A 16,900-nucleotide genomic window follows, 5' to 3' on the forward strand; every position below is an offset into this window, starting at 1 on the left:
AGACAATAGAACAGGAAAGGAAGGATGATGCCAAGAAGTGCGTCACCCAACTGGATGAGAAAAGGCACAACGAAAAAGCGAGAACTAAGGTCAGGGTAGCTTGCAAAGCGGCAGAGGCAACCGCGGAGCAAAAGAAGGTAGCCGAAGCAGTAGCAACGAAGACAGCAAAGGCAAAAACAGTGCAGGTAGAGGAGGGCCAAACAATGTCTACAGGACAGGAGGTAGAGGACACAGACTTTGCAGAAGAGAGTGCAGACCCAGGAACCACCTCAACCCAACTCAAATGGCCACGCGTCGCAGAAATATTGGGTCCAAGAAAAATGGTCAAGGCCTCGAAGTTGGTCATCAATCTGATCACCTTAAATAAAGGTGACCTCCATGACATGGGTGAGACAGTTCCTGATGTCACTAGTGAAGTGCTCCTAGACTTTATTAAAGAGCAAAAAAATGTGTTGGGGGCCCTCAGGATGCAGCCGTAGGAGTTAAGGGTGTGGCCCCCTCAGGAAGGAATCTTGTCTACCCATGTCGCAGCGGGCACTTCAACAATAGCTGCATGCGAGGATGGTCAACAGAATAATGTTTCCAGAAGGAGCGTTGGTATTAGCAGATGTGATGGACCGAGTGATGGTTAGCATGATGAAAGGCCTCGACCTTAATCTAGCTACCCTTCGTCGAGAAATGCTCTATCAGCTACACGATGGAATAACAATAGAGATGTGCGCTAGGGAGAGTCGCGCGATCTAGATTTTGAGCGAGCAGAAGATTAATATAGAACAACCTAACTTACAGTGCGGTGAACCGGTGTCACAGAATAAACAGTTGGTGCAGACGGTGTATGACACTTGCCGACGCGTCCCAGAGCTAGCTATCGCAGTAGATCTACCAGTAGAAGTGCAAATTCACAGTCTAGCAAGTGGAGTCCCCAATGCTAGAGAAGAGACAACAAAGGTGCAGCTGGAGTTGAATCTCTAAATTTCCAAACTGTGATTGAAGGCACAGCCTTCCACTCCCCCGGAGGTCAGAGAGCAGCACACCAGTGCTATTGCAGCAAGGATGGAAGAGATTGGAGGTGCAGTGTGTGACTATACCACCATGTTGGAGTAGGCGCTTGAAGTCCTCGCGACATTGTAGGAGGACCCCAACATTCAGCAGCTGGAGACAGAGGCATGCAAACTCCAGAAACAATATGAAAACATCAAGGGGACTATGCAGACAGTTGTCCTTACTCCGTGGCTTGCAAAGATGAAGCAAGCCAAGGAATTAAAAGATCAGGTCGATGCAGCATGCCATAAGGAAGTCGTTCTCAAATCGCTCTTCCAACCATGGATTGACGAAGCCTTCACAATCACAGCAGATATCGAAGGAAATCTTGCACAGATTCAGGGGGTGTAGGTATAGATGCAACGCAACATGGTGGAAATAGAGGGCTCAAAAGACAGAACGCAGTAGGTGTAGCAGGTAGTAGCTCAGTGCACTGCCGACATTTAGGTTGTTTAGGACCAGTTGGAGGGACTCCACACAAAGATCGTAGCGCCAATAGAGTGACTTGACGGTGAATCATGATGTTTGTGTTGGGGGCCTGTTGGGCATGGAATTCCCCCATAGCATGTTTTGGGGCTCAAAGCCTAGGTTTTGGTCAAATATGTTGTAAGACTTCATGAATTGCGGGCGCGAAGCATGAAATGTACATTGATTCATAGGGTTGTTTTCCCTAAGTAATGTAATGTAATGTCATGTCATGTTGGCCTACACATGGTCCATGGACCATGGGATTGTATAAATAGAGTGAGGCTGTAAATTGTAAAGAGAATTGGACATAGATGAGCATGGATTAATTCTAGAAGATAGCGGATAGAGAAGAAGTCTAAGTGTATTGTGGCATAGTAGTAGGAAGAGGCTCTACAGCTGAGTGCACAGAGGCCTAGTAGAGTCCGCAGTTGAGTGCGTGGACCCTTGCTGCTAAGTGCGTAGGGAGAAGTTAAATCTGTAACCCAAGAAGAAGAATAATATAGAGAAGCTTGATTCTAAATATTGTGTATCTGCTTCTGTATGATTTTCTATGCATTTATATTGTTTTTATTATCGCACACACTTACATGAATACAAAACGCTGTTAAGGGTAATTGGGTTCATACAGATAAGTTATTAATCAGATAATATTAGGTTCATAGTAAGGAACTTGGGTAACAAAACGGATCGTGCCTTGAACAGAGCTGCGCGAAGGCAGTGTTGCAGGCTGCAAGGTACTGATAGGTGCACGTAGAAGCGTGCGCACAAGGTCAAACCACGTACCACCAAAAAACCATCAGACATCTCTATGGTGCGGAAACTTGGTAACACATATTTCACTAAAATTGGAAAAATTATATTACAAGAAGATTACTAGAATTGAGTTTTATGGGTACTTTGAAATTCTACATCCACTGTTTAATTCCAAATTTAATGAAATATGTGTTTGGTTCTAGCACCCTCCTATACTACTTCAGGTGAGGCCTTAGTCTGTGCTCCGCCGACTGTTGCCGAAAGGGCCAGTAGTACCGGCATTTGTTTGGCTAAATCATCTCTGAACCTGAGTCAGTCCCATATAAGTCAACAATACATATAAGCATCACATGAATGAACACAAGGCGCACATATTAAACACATAAATTATTCAATAATTTTAATCAATTTAGTTCAGGATGGAAAGTTTCAACTTGGTTTTACAAATTTCTCTGGATCCAAAAAGAAGGAAGCTTCTACTCTCTAATTTATCAGCGACCACTGAAAGTAGAAACTATCCGTAATTTATCAGCTACCACTAAAAGGATCTACTACCTTTATTTATCAGTTGCTACTAAAACGATCTATTACCCTTGATTTATAAACTACCACTGTGTTAGTGCCTAGATTTACCTCAGGCTGAAAAGGTAGGATCCAGGGCCAACATCAAACCACGCTCAGCCTGGTAGCTAGCCCTACGAGGTCAGGAGAGGGCTCTCTTCGGGTCAATCTCAGCAAATAATGATCGATGAGGGATTGAGATGACTGAAATATATTCTGATCTTAGGCTAGGTATGAATGCAAAAGGGTTGATTTGATAAAATGATGTTTTTGTTGGCTCTCAGGGAAAGGCACATTTTGGGGTGCGGGGATTGAGGTTCAATTCTACAGATATCTCAATGGGGCAAGGTAGGAAATCATTTTGGCACTTAAATTTGAGTGAGATGGAAGGAAAATATAGGTTAGGTGTTGAAGAGGGAAAGAGAAATCATGGATTCTCCCCAAATAGCTGAAAACATCAAATAACAAAAGCAAACTTCAAGTAGAGCACTGCACTTTCAATGAATTCTACTTACACTCTTGTTTGTTTAGTTCAGAAGAAAAAAAGATAGATAATGGCATATAATCACATAAACAAATTCACAATTACAAAGAGAAGCACTATACCAAGAAAAATGGCCACATGAATCCCAAAGAGTGCTGCAAATCCTGGTCTTAATTCCTTAGCCAAAATGAAAATATGAGTGTACAATGAAGCTCAATGCTTTCTCAAGAGTCCAACCATCTACCGAAATCCAACCCCTACACTATGAAATTCATAAAATATATACATTTTCTCATCCTTGTACTAAGGGATTGAGCTCAACCATTTTCTTCAAAATAGAATTAGTTACATTAAACTTGGGCCGAATTTCTGAAAATAGGTGTTGAAGATGAACTCTTATCTCCTAAACCATAGCACTTGTTATAAAAATAAAAGAGGTTTTTGTAGATAATTTCATGATGGAGAAAGACCTCTCTCAGATTTGAGAAATTCATTTCCAGTTGCTCGAAATCTGTTCCATAAAATCATCTCTAAAACATAAAATCATTAAAAATTTAAATCAGTGAAAATGAGCTGTAAAGATCTAGTCACATATCCCAATCCATGACACCTATGAATAAACTGAAATATGTTTCTGTTTTATGGCTCGCACTTAACAAAATCATCTTTTGTTTTTGTAAAATTACTTTCCATCTGTTGTAAAATGGCCCCACACTAAAATGGCTAAAACAGTAAAAAATATGAAAAATTTGCTTTGTTTTAATGTAAGCTCAAAATATCACTATATATATCGCACATAGTAGCATCTGTGCATAAAATGAAGGTGGTTTTTGTTATTTGGTATGTGATGAACAAAAACCTCTTTCACTTTTGAAAAATACCTTACCATTATTTCAGAAACGGATTTTGTACTAAACTTGTCATTGTGTGCAGCAACTGACCTCAAAACATGCATAACCAAAAATCACTCATTCATTTCTTCTAATCCAGGAACCGGTTATCAGAGTGTGATATACCATTGTAAATATTTTTCTGAGCTTCTTCTGATAGACACACTTGTGACATGTTTTGTGCTGAAAATCATGTGCAAAACATCTAACAAATCTAGACATAGTAAGAGCTCATGTTGATCCTTGGTGACAGGCCGCGCAGACTGGAACTAACACACTGAAAGGAGATACTACCCATAATTTATTAGCTACTATTGACACAAGATCCAACCCTTGATTTTTTAACAAACACTACTAGAAGGAGCTACAACTGGTGATTTCCAAGATGCCACTTAATTAACTTCCTTCATTCATCTTTCATACCATTTTCAAACCCAAATCATGAAGGCCACTCTCTTTCATAAAAAAAATCTTTCCTTAATCACACACCCTAATCACACAAAAATTACCTTGAACAATATTTGATAACTAATCATGTCACCAAACATACCAATAACAAAAAAAACAACATCATCAAACTTCTTGCTAATCCAATTATGCTTATAAAAAATTAGAGCTGATAATTTTAGATTTATAAATTTAGTTAAGTCAGCTTTTTATCTTGCATGAATTCATATTTTCCACTTCTTTTAAGTCTTCTTAATGTGTGCAAGCTTTTTGAATTCTTTTCAAAAGAAAGTTGTAAAAATTGAATGGACTAAGGACTGTGGAGGGGCCTTCCAACATTTGAAACTGATTTTGACAAGTGCACTAAATTGATAAACAATTGACCTTGATGAAAAATTTAGTGTGTGCACTAATGCATGCAAGAAAAGCCTTGGTGGATCGCTCATTAAAATGGACATGTAATATGCTTTGAATCTAGAAAAATAAAATATGATGAGATGAACTAATCTATTCATGATTTGGATTTGGTATCCACAATTCGTGCTCTTAATATGTGAAGGCATTGCCTCATGGATAAGACCTTTAAATTTAGTCGGTATGTCATTTGTATAGACAAATTAATTTAAATGAAAGGAAATTAAGTGGTTGGAATTTCTAGATGCCTATGATTTTGAAATCAAGCACATAATAGGAAAGGACAATGAGGTGGTGGATCCAATCAGTAGAAGAATTCATGAAGTACATGTTATAACTATCAGTGTAAGAATGTCAAATAAAAAAAATAGAATTCCATAGGTTCAGAATAGAGATTAAAAAATATTTACAAATTAAAGACAACCTTCAAAAAAGATTGAATGGGCATGGATTTATCATGTAAAAAATGAAAATTTACATACCACATTCATAGAAGATGAAAATGGTAGTCGTTAATGAGATACACAATATACCCTTTTCTAGAAATATTGGGTACCAAAAGACTATATCAGCAGTAAAAGATAAATACTTTTGGCTACACGTAAAGAGAGATGTGGTTAATTATATAGCGAGGTGTTTGGACTGTCAAAATGTTAAGGATGAACATAGGCATGTAGTGGGACTACTTCATCCTATACGCATACTTGCATGCAAGTGAAAGGTTATTTCAATTAAATTCATTTCTAAAATATCTAAGACTATGAGGAAATATGATTACATCATGGTAATAATGGATAACATTACTAATAATGCATGATTTATTCCAATGAGTTCAACTCATAATGAATCCAACATTGAAAATATATTCATGAAGGAAAATTGTGGACTACATGGAATACCTAAAGCAGTCATTTAAGACAAGGATCTAAAGTTCACTTCATAGTTTTGGAATGGTTTGATTGAAGTATTTGGGAATAGTTTAAGATATTACCATGGGACTTCAGGTATAATTAGATGGATAAACTAAAATTCATCATTTATTTGATTGAATATACGCTTGATATGTATGTGATAGACAAATTATTGAAATGAGAGGAATATTTTCACTTGTTGTAGTTTTCATATAAAAATGGATATAAAACATCCTTGAGGATGAGTCCATTTGAAGCCTTACATGGTTAGAAATCTTTCACACCTATGATTTTTGATAATCCAATGGAGAGAGCTATTATTGCACCATAATCACTCAAGGAAATGGAAGAGCTAGTAGAAAATAATTAAACACAGCTTCAAGGCTACCCAAGATAGGTAGAAAAGATATGCAGATAAGGGTAGGATAAATAGTGAATTTACAGTAGGAGAAAATGTCTTCTTGAAGTGAAATCCATAAAAAAATTATTAAAATTGGCAAGTTGTTCAAAGTTAGAAGCTAGATTTTGTGGGCCATTTAAGATCCTAAGAAGGATTGACCAAGTTACATACCAGTTGTCATTGATTGCATCCATGCATATTCATGATGTTTTACATGTCCCTTTATCTAATACATATGTTTTTGATGCTAACCATGTAATTGAGTAGAATAGTACCCGGGGGAGTGTTAGATATAACCAATAGGCATCTTGAGCTAGAAATTAGAGGAGCCTAGAACAACGACATACAATTGGTAAAGTTCCAATGGAGTAATTATAATTCAAACTTATGCATGAATGAAAAAAGATAAATATATAAAAATAAACATAGATATGTAGTAGAAATAAAACTTCATTTCATTAATATTAAAGAACTAAAATTTTCTTACATACAAAATGGAAATAAACTAGCTCCGGTGATGGTAGCTTATCTATGAGAAGAGATGTAGTGGTTGCATGCCTCCAATTGTGTTAAAATGAGGCTCAAGGGCCTTTTTATTATTGAACCAAAAATAAAAACCCTAAAAAACTAAAATCCTAACCGTAGGAGATGAAACACCAAGAGTTTGCGGGTCCTATTGGGGTTAGTTTGGCAGCCAACTTCTCAGGGTCGTAACATGGACTTATGGTCTCTGTTTGGCACGTAAGATACCTCATTCGAAATATCTCTCTAAGTACCATAGGATTTGTAGTAGTACCTTGCCCATTGCCATGGGAGTGTTTCGAATCTCAAAAAAACACCATTTAGGTGGTCAAAACAACTTCAGAGGTTCATGACCCGAAAAACTACTAAAAATAGTAAATGTTTCTATAATCAAGGAAACAGACAAAACCGACTGGAGGTATAGGTGGAATAGGTAGGTGTCCACCAATATCCTCCTAGATCATATTGGAACTATGAGGAAGCTATACAAGAGGCATAACTACACCTATTTTGATTCCCTCTCTCTCTCTTATACACACACACACACACACACACACACACATGATCGAAGGGAATGTAACAACCTATTTTGGGGCATGTGTTATGTTTATATATTTTGAGGCTAGAACACCTATAAAAATAAGACTGATGAGTCTAAGGATGTAATATGTTAGTCATACCCATGTTAACAAAATACACTCTTATTGTAGATCAAGTCACACATGAGAAATAGGGGCCTATGACTCCACAAAAGGGAAAGGTGCGGGGTGAAAGCATGACATGCTTTATCAAACATGAAAATAATATAATATTAATATATTCAACTTCTAATATAACCCAAAGACATGAAACATGGTCTAATCCTAAGTCACCACTTGATTTTATAACTTGAGTCTAAAAAGTGGAAAGGGAAAAAGTGGGCTAGATGCATTCCCACGTGGTGGGGATTAGTTCCTCATGAGTTTGGAAAAAATATCACATGCATTCATAAATTGGGTTTGAAATCATTATTTCCATCACCCCATCACGATTTTACAATCATTTCGCATTGGCTACATCTTGGGGCATGGCTTGTTCATCCTTGATTCATTGTTGATCCATTATTAGTATGTTGTTGGTTTATACTACAAACTATAGGGTAACTGAGCTTGGATAACTATTGAGTCTTGTGACTTAGTAGATTATTGTAAATTCCTTTATCGAATTATCTAGAAATTTCCACTTTTTTGTCTTTGGTAATTCTAGAGATTGAAATGGGAATTGGTTGTCTAGAATTGATTCATATGTGACTTGAGGACTGTCTGGAAAACTATTGAGGTTATCTAGAAATCATCAAAGCTAAATTAATCTAAGAATTGTGTACTAGTATATACTCGAATCCTAATGAGAGTATTGACATAGATCAATGGGTTGCAAAGCTAGAGAAGGGGAATAACTACGTTGGGTTGTGTGGGCTAGTGGATGTTGGACTATAGTTAGCGATGTTGTTGGAGTTGCTACAAAGCGTAATACCTATTTGTGATTGTTCGTATGATTTTAGTTAGATCCAATGATGTTTTTCTCATGTGGATTAATAGCCCCATCTTAGAAATGACCCATTACTAAGAATTTGTAGTGTGGTCTATGGCTAGGCAACATGTCTAAGGTTTGTAGCTAGTTAATAGATAATTAAAAAAATAAGTGTTCGTAGATCTCACATGGTATTTAATTAGTGAAATTATCTTGTTAATTACTTTTATTAGTTTCTATGTGCCTAATTCATTTCCATTATATTTCATATTGTTAGACGTACACATTTATATCATTTACATGGCATGATTACCTACAAAATTTCCATTTATGTAGTCAATGGATAATAAATTTAGTATTTGGTCAATAAGAAGTAAACTATTAGAGAAATATGTGTATACTGTTACAAAGGATCATATGGGTGCTAATTGGTACATTAGATGGAAAGTAAACCACATATTTAGTTGGTAGAAGGCTGACTTGATTTATAGTTAATGGGTAATTGACGAGCAATGGATTCCAATGTATATTCAATGGGTTAGTTAAACTCGTTGATCGAGATAAGTGAAGTCGAGAGACAGATGTTAGGACTCCATATTGTCTACTTTTGACCTTGTATTTTGTTACTATATTACTCTCTTTAGCCCATAAGTTGAAAGACTTGATAATATTTTGACCTAATTATTCCAAAGGTATGAAGTAACTCTCCTCATTAATATAAGTTTAATTATTCAACACATATTCATTATATATTTATAATTAATCCTTGGAAGTTGACTAAGTTGTTTAAAACCTGCAGAATTATAATTCACAATTGCTGGAACACCAGAAACAACAACTGACTAAACCGAGTAAATCCTCATTTTGCAAAAGGATGAGACATCTAGAACAGCAATTGCCCAGCAGGAGCAGTAACCGTCTGAAGCGGCTAGAACAATACGTTGCAGATGCTGATATAGCATGATCAGCCACTGTCTAAAATTGACAAAACACAGTCGCAGATATTGGAACACCAGGAGCAGCACGAGAACTTCACGTGAACAGTTAAGATCTACTGGATCAGCAACAATGATCGAACAGCCAAGGATTGTATGAGATCTCAAAGGGATGGTCGAAATCTACCAGCTTTACAACAACAAAAGGATCTGATTAACAAAGATGATAAAATTACATACTGTTGTAACAGCATGCTGTAACAAGAACCGATTTCCTATTTTTGTACAAAAGGGTCAACTAAACTGGTAACGACAATCTATTGTAATAGATGTCTCCTCTATAAAGAGGAGACATCTACATTAGGGAGGGGGGTAGTAACAAGGATATTGTATTACAGAGCAAGTCTAAACCTTTGCTATAACTTGACATTTTGGCAGATGAATAAAGCATTATTCTGAGCATTTTCACTTAGTATCTGTGTCCTGGGGAATCTTGTGAGAGGGACAGGGCCCACCTTCTTCACAAGATTCACCCATTTCTTTTCTGTTGAGTGTGTGTGTGTGACTTTTGTGTGGCATAGCTTCTGATATTTTCCTTTGCTGATACTCTGTTTCCTTAATCAATTGGCACTGTAAAAGAGTGTGTCACCGGTGATTAGGAATTGCAGTGTGCATTGGCAGATTGATCACAGGGACAGGTGCTGAACATCCTTACCCTAAGGATAGGGTCCTGATCCTCTGTTACGGGACAGCCATCATTTCTTTCAGCAGATTTGTTACCTTTAGTTTATTGTTTTCATTTCATTTCTGCAATAGATCATAACTGCTGTAACACAGAGTAAGGGTTTGATGAAAAGTAGATTTATTCATACTACATCTTTTAATACTTTTAGAATTAAGTGCATACAGTACGAGGTCACCTTTGAAATAAAAGGACTTTCCCGGGTTGACAATTCAATGTGGTACTCGACTGTTTAATAAATAAATAATTCGAGCAGCCAACAACAGACAATGGAGGACAAATTAGTAACAAATTGCAGAGAGATAGATATGATGTTTTTCAAACTTCCTCATACTCTCGATGGTGGATGAGGGGATTTGGATACACTACAAATCCTAACCATAAATGACTATAAAAAAATTGATGCATTCTAGTTGTGTTATATTTTTATCATCCCATAGTTGAGAAAATAATATATAAGTGGATATTGAAGTGTAACAAAGGAAGTATAAGATCATGTCACTATCACTCTTGATGGAAATAATGTTAATAGTAAGTGGGAGAGGGGGGTGTGAATCAATATTAAGGCTAATTTAATTTTTATTCCAATTTATCTCTTCACATTCAAACTTGGAATACATTATGTGAGAAACCACTAAAAAATCATAAAAAGAGCCATATGGATCAACTCAAGAACACACATCATGAGAAACGAATACATGAGACACATAGGTTTGGCATGGAAATAGTTTTTGGAGAAAAACCACCAAATCTTGTTTGTTATTTAATGTAAATATGAGCTCCTACTTTATTACATCAATTTTGTTTGTGAGCCACCACTCATAGGATGCACTAACTCCCTTTGATTCTTTTCTAGCACCCATTAGCAAGAAGCACCAACTCCCTTTGATTGTTTGCTAGCACCCACTAACAAGAAGCACCAAATAAATTTGAATGTTTGCAAGCACCCACTTGAAGGAAAAACCAACTCCCTTCTCTTTCAGACAGATGATTATCCTAACATGAAGCACCACCTTCATGGACTTAAGAAAACACCCACTTGCATGAGGCACCAACATCCAAGCTCTCCTCATATACCCACTAGATGAAGCACCAACTCCCTAGTTTGTAGGCTCCAATTTAGACTCAAGAAGGAACTACTATTCATTATCCTTGTCACTCAATTTTCCTTGTTTCAGTGCTATATTCTTCTCTACAACCTCCTCTTTACTCAACCCACACAATATTCTATATTTTTCTCACTATGCAACAACACATATACACACAAATCTGGGCCCTTTGATCTCAACATCATACACTCATCTCTCAAATATTTCTATTACACAAGCTCTCTTTTCCTTTCACGAGAGCACACAAACGCTCTTGCCATCCATTTATACATTGGAGAACTCTCGACCTCTCTTTGGAGGAACTTCACACCCTCAAATCTCTTCATTAAACACTCTAATCTATTATGTAATCCCTTGTTTTTCAATTACTAACCTTTGTTTTCTTCTACTCCCATAAAATGGTCAATGTTATCCCTATAATCAAACACATTTCATGAGAGTGTACTTTATGCATGACTCTCCTCCCTACTATAGCATCTGTTACATGACAACTACAATTGAATTAATGTTGAGAATTAGCTTCATTCACTTGACCACTATAGCCACATTAAATCACAGAATGGAGACTTGATCATTTCTTCATGTTGGGAATTAATTCTTAGTTCATTTGTGTGCTCCATCAAGGCTCTCAAAACTGCATAATTTCCCACATGTCTCATATTTTACTTTAGGCATGGTTCTCTCAGTTTGAGGTGTGATCTTTCTGTATTCAACAATTTCTTCCATTTAATTTTTCATGGTGTGAAAGGAAGACCAAAGGTGGCCTACCTTTGCTCAGGATAGGCTCCATTAACTCATTATGTTCAATCATGGTCATATTCATATAAAACCAATAGTTTCTGTAGTCGCAATTATTTTCGAGTGACACCAACCTTATTGTGTGCATTTACCTGGCTATCTTCGGCTTTTGCTCATCAAGCTATGGACATGTCAATTATGGGACATACTGCCCAATATATTTTGACTCATTAAAACTCCATGGAAGCAAGAATATGGAATGTTTCCACATATGGAATCCCCACTAAAGATCAGGGACTTCTCCAACAGTTATTATCCCATCCATCCAATTGTCCAAGCACCTTATCAAAATACAAAATCCTCATTAATCCCTCTACTGCAAGTCGAAGCTATGTGGCTCCTTTTTATTTAATTAAGATACTCACTACCAAATCTGTCAAAATGCCTTAGCACCATTCCCCTTGCACCTTTACCTATTTTCCACCTTTGGACTAGGTGTTATGACCTCCATCAAGGCCTCTCGGTGTTAAAATTATTTGATAGCCTACAAGGGCTTAGTTCTCCTTATAACCTTCTATGCACCTTATTCTTTGATGTAGGTATAACCTCATGTCAGTGGTTTAGCCCATAGCCCTCTATCCTGGAGCCTCAAAGCTCTTGAAACTGAATTGCATACACCTTTAGGGTACTTGCTTCTATGTATACCCTTCCATGTATAGAACCCACCAATTTCAAGAAATTTGAGATTTTAAAACATCTACTTTGGACCACTTTCCTTTTTTCAACCTCTTGTAATGAATACCTCTACCTGTCAGCCCCACTGGAAATTTTTGACTCTCAATTAAAATCACTTTTGATCTTTCAACCTTCTGGGAAATCTGGGCTTTCGGGCTTCCAACTTCCTGAAAAATATCTATTATGGGTTCCATCGATTGATGGTTCTATTAATTGTTGTTCGAACTATCCTGGATCTAGACTTTCTGGGTCACTTATTAATAAAGTTACAAGCTTTTGATCTTCTGACCTTTCAGGCATTGTTCACACTAGCCCAACTCCAGACTATCTAGGTCAACTATTAATAAATTTTTGAGTTTTTGGGTTCTGATTCGGTGTTTTTTTAGTGACTCCACTAACGAGGTCAACCATAGTTAGAAAATCCACAAAATAACATGGCACTAAAGATTCTCTTAGCTAATTTTGGCACTGCAGATATGCCTTTGAAGATCTTGACTTTAGCTGTCAATAACTTTCGATCCAGGAGATCATTTGTAGACTTCCACATACTGTTGGAAAGCTTTTATTGAGAAAAATCCAAATATGCCATTTCCAATAGAATTTTAGCTCATATCCTTATGCGTAAATCTGTACGAAGCCTCACTATCCATAACGATCATAGGTACAATATTTTAGCTTCTTTTCTCATCCTACTACTATGATGATTCTCTACCATAGCCTGCAATACTTAGGGGACTACCCTTGAGCTTGAAACACTATGCACATCAAAGCTAATATGGTTGAAATCAATGCCAACACACGTACTGCCACAAGCCATCTTCAACTTGACACATCATGCACCTCAAAGCTAATCTGGTTGACATCAATTCCAACACACTTGCTACGACTAGCCATCTAGACAATGGAAACTATCCTAAAATATCCCACTTTGGCATTGATGGAAACACCTCATCAATTTTGTACACTAATGGCCAATCCTCATGTTGCTTCAACACTTATCCTTGCATGAGCCACGAATGGCTTCCTCTGCTGTACTTGGTCCATCATAACTTACTGTCCCCCTTTAACATCAATGGGAAAGGGCTACAAGACACTTCTTCTTCCCCTTTCAATCGCTAATTGAGACTTTGGCTATTGTTGTGCATTATACTTCTGCAAATTTCGCTTCAAGGGATGATATCTTCATAATGTGGCACTTGAATTTTGTCTTCCAAACTCAGCTTAAAACATCGTAAATAAGGACAACTGTAACAATCAAGTATTAGTAAAACATGCCCTTATGTCTTCTTGTAGCTACTGATGCTCTACAGTCTGGCCACATGTGATATGCTCCCCTTGAACATATAATTCCTCTACTATGAATAATCCCACAGTTCTGAATATGTTATGGAATTTGACTAAATATTCATTATGTCAATTCATATTTCGTATCAATTAAATAGAAAATGATACCAATTAAATTTACTCATGATATTGTTGATGCATGCAAGTACTAGCCAATAGTGATGCATTTCATCTTTCTCTTCACTGTTGATTTTTCCACTGAGACTACACTCACTTTGCTTAACGAGGGACCTCTCCAAAAAGGGACTGCTACTTAAATGACACCAATTGCACCAAAAGGTTGATACAAATTCGAAAATGTATTAGGCAAACTCTAATAGCTCATTCTAAAAAAACAAATGCCCATTTGAAAAAAACGATTACTCTAAATGAACCAAGAACAACCAATTGACATAGTGATACCAATTGGAAGCTAAGGGACATTCAAAGCTTCCACCAATTGTGTTTCATAAATACAAGACCCCTAGGCATAACCAAAATCATAGTCTTAAATCAAATAAGGGTATTTCATTGACGATACAAACCTTTAATTTCTTGAACAATCTTTCTTCTTGAGATAAATTTTTTTTGCCTACTACTGCTACCAAAGTAGCTCCCCCTAATAGAACTCTTTTTGATCTCCTATGTTTGTTTCCTTACTTTGGTATGGGGACTGATCTTGTGGAAATGACTCAACTATGTGTCTCTTGTCATTCCACACTCCATTTGCAACTCATCCTTTTCTTCCACAACATAGAGTATTTTTGTGTACTCCCTCTAAAACCATGTTGGTTGCACTTTCCTTTCTTTTGTAAGGATGATACATTCAAATAACCAAATTCATGAATATAATTATGAAGGGGACTCGATCATACAGCTAAATTTCAGATACACTCTTTTTTATAAGCTTTATTATTTCTGTGTCTAACTTATTTGATCTCCCTTGAGGCCATTATCTTCCTTCACTAAATAGAAATGAAGGTTCAACTCCCCTTGAGAATATTATCCACCTTCTTCATCCAAACATTCTTTGGCCAAGTCCAAATAGAAACGTATGTTTCTATATTCTCCTTTTCCCATGTTTGGGCATTTTATTCGTTGTGAATGGCTAGAGAGCACTCCTCTTTCTTCACCCAAATCTTCTTGTTGCACTTTTTCTTCCTTTGTAATAGACGACTATTGGGTCTTCACCCAAATATTCTTACTCCCATTATTCACTTGAGGTTTTCACTCATTGTAGATGGTACTAATAAAAGGTTCAACCATTGGAATATGAGGATCATCATTTTCAGTCTCTCTCTAATTTTTCTTCAAAGAAAAATCAACTTGATGAGATCTTCCTCCATTTCTCAAAATCTCTCTTTGAAACAAAGCGTTGAAGACAAACTCATATTCGTTTATTCTACTTTTCATTTTCTCCTTCAAATTTTGAGTTGTTACATTTGTATGCATATGATGAGAAGTATTCTTTGTCTTCATATATCCATAACATGGTACCTTATGCTCAAAGTCACCACAATTCTTGCATTCAATATGGCTTAATAATGGAGAAAAAAGATTGATATACATGGAAACATTCTTATTAAAACTTCCCTCATGGCCAATATGACTTCTGCTTGACACTTTGTGTACTCTTGGGTTGATTCTATCCAACACATTTTGTTTTATTGCATGCCATCTACAGTATATGAATTTATGTCCAAAATTATTACAAGAAGAACAATAACCATGAAAAGGATTTTGAGGACTAAAGATACCTTTTATCTGAGAGCTTTGTCCATGAGAAGGAATGAACTTTTTTTAGTTCTTCATGTTCCTTCCATGGCTATTTGAATTTCTACATTTAGAAATTTTTTGTTTTCATTGATTCCTTTCGTTATTACTCTCTTCCTTGATTCTATTACTCAACATTCTGTTGCTGCTTAACATTCTGTTGTTGTTGTTGAGCAACAACCATTTTTCTTTTACCATCAATTGCACCTTAAAATACCTAATTGGAGCTTTAATCATCTTTGAGACCCAAGATAACCTTTATGAGAGGGGATTTTTTCTTAGCAAGCATCTCATACAAGGCCTTCCTGCTCTCCTCAAGCTTTTGATAGTGAGACAACTCTTTACTTACCCTTCCTAGGTCATGTCTCAATGAGAATACTTCATCTTGTAGTCTCTTATAGTGAGCTACTCTATCATTTAGCTAATTGGCCAACATGTCATTTAGCATGCTATCCTCTTCTTCTTGAGCATTTAGATATATAATTGTTTTGATCAACTTCTCATTCTCAAGCTCATATTTGTGCAACTGTTCCTTTTGTTTGATATTTTATTCTAATAGCTCCTTGATATATTTCAGAGTAGTGATAAGATTTTTTACAAAATATGTCATTTTCTTTGATATTAGAGGCGCTAGTGAGCCACCATAGAGATCCAAATTCCTCTTTATGTCCATGGAATCTTCCACAGGTTTTAGAAGTATCCCTTTACTAGGGGTTGTCCTGAACACTTCATGAGGTATACTCTCTTCTTCTTCAAAGGATCCCTCATTTTCCATTTCTACTAAAGTAGGTCTACCTACATCACTACTACATGCATTTATATCTTCAAAACATTCACATGAACATATAGAAGATAAATGACCATCTTTCTACATTTATAAAAAACAATAGCATACCTCCTTAGCAACATGGCATTTCTTCTAATTCTTCATCATCCTCTCGAGAGTTATGAGTAGAAACTTGTGCATTAAGAGGGCTATCCTCAATCTCCACATAATCTCTTTTATGGGATTTTTTCTTCATCTTCTTCATTCTCTTATTTTGTTTATCATTTCTAGCACCAACAGTTTCATGCTTTTGTTCACTAATTGAGTAACAAGGTTATTTTGTCTTCTATTCAGCCACATTGATATCTCCATCATACAA

This window comes from Pinus tabuliformis, chromosome 8 (genome assembly GCF_031772625.1).
Source record: "Pinus tabuliformis cultivar Carrire ecotype Pingquan chromosome 8, CPIR1, whole genome shotgun sequence".
Lineage (NCBI taxonomy): Eukaryota > Viridiplantae > Streptophyta > Pinopsida > Pinales > Pinaceae > Pinus > Pinus tabuliformis.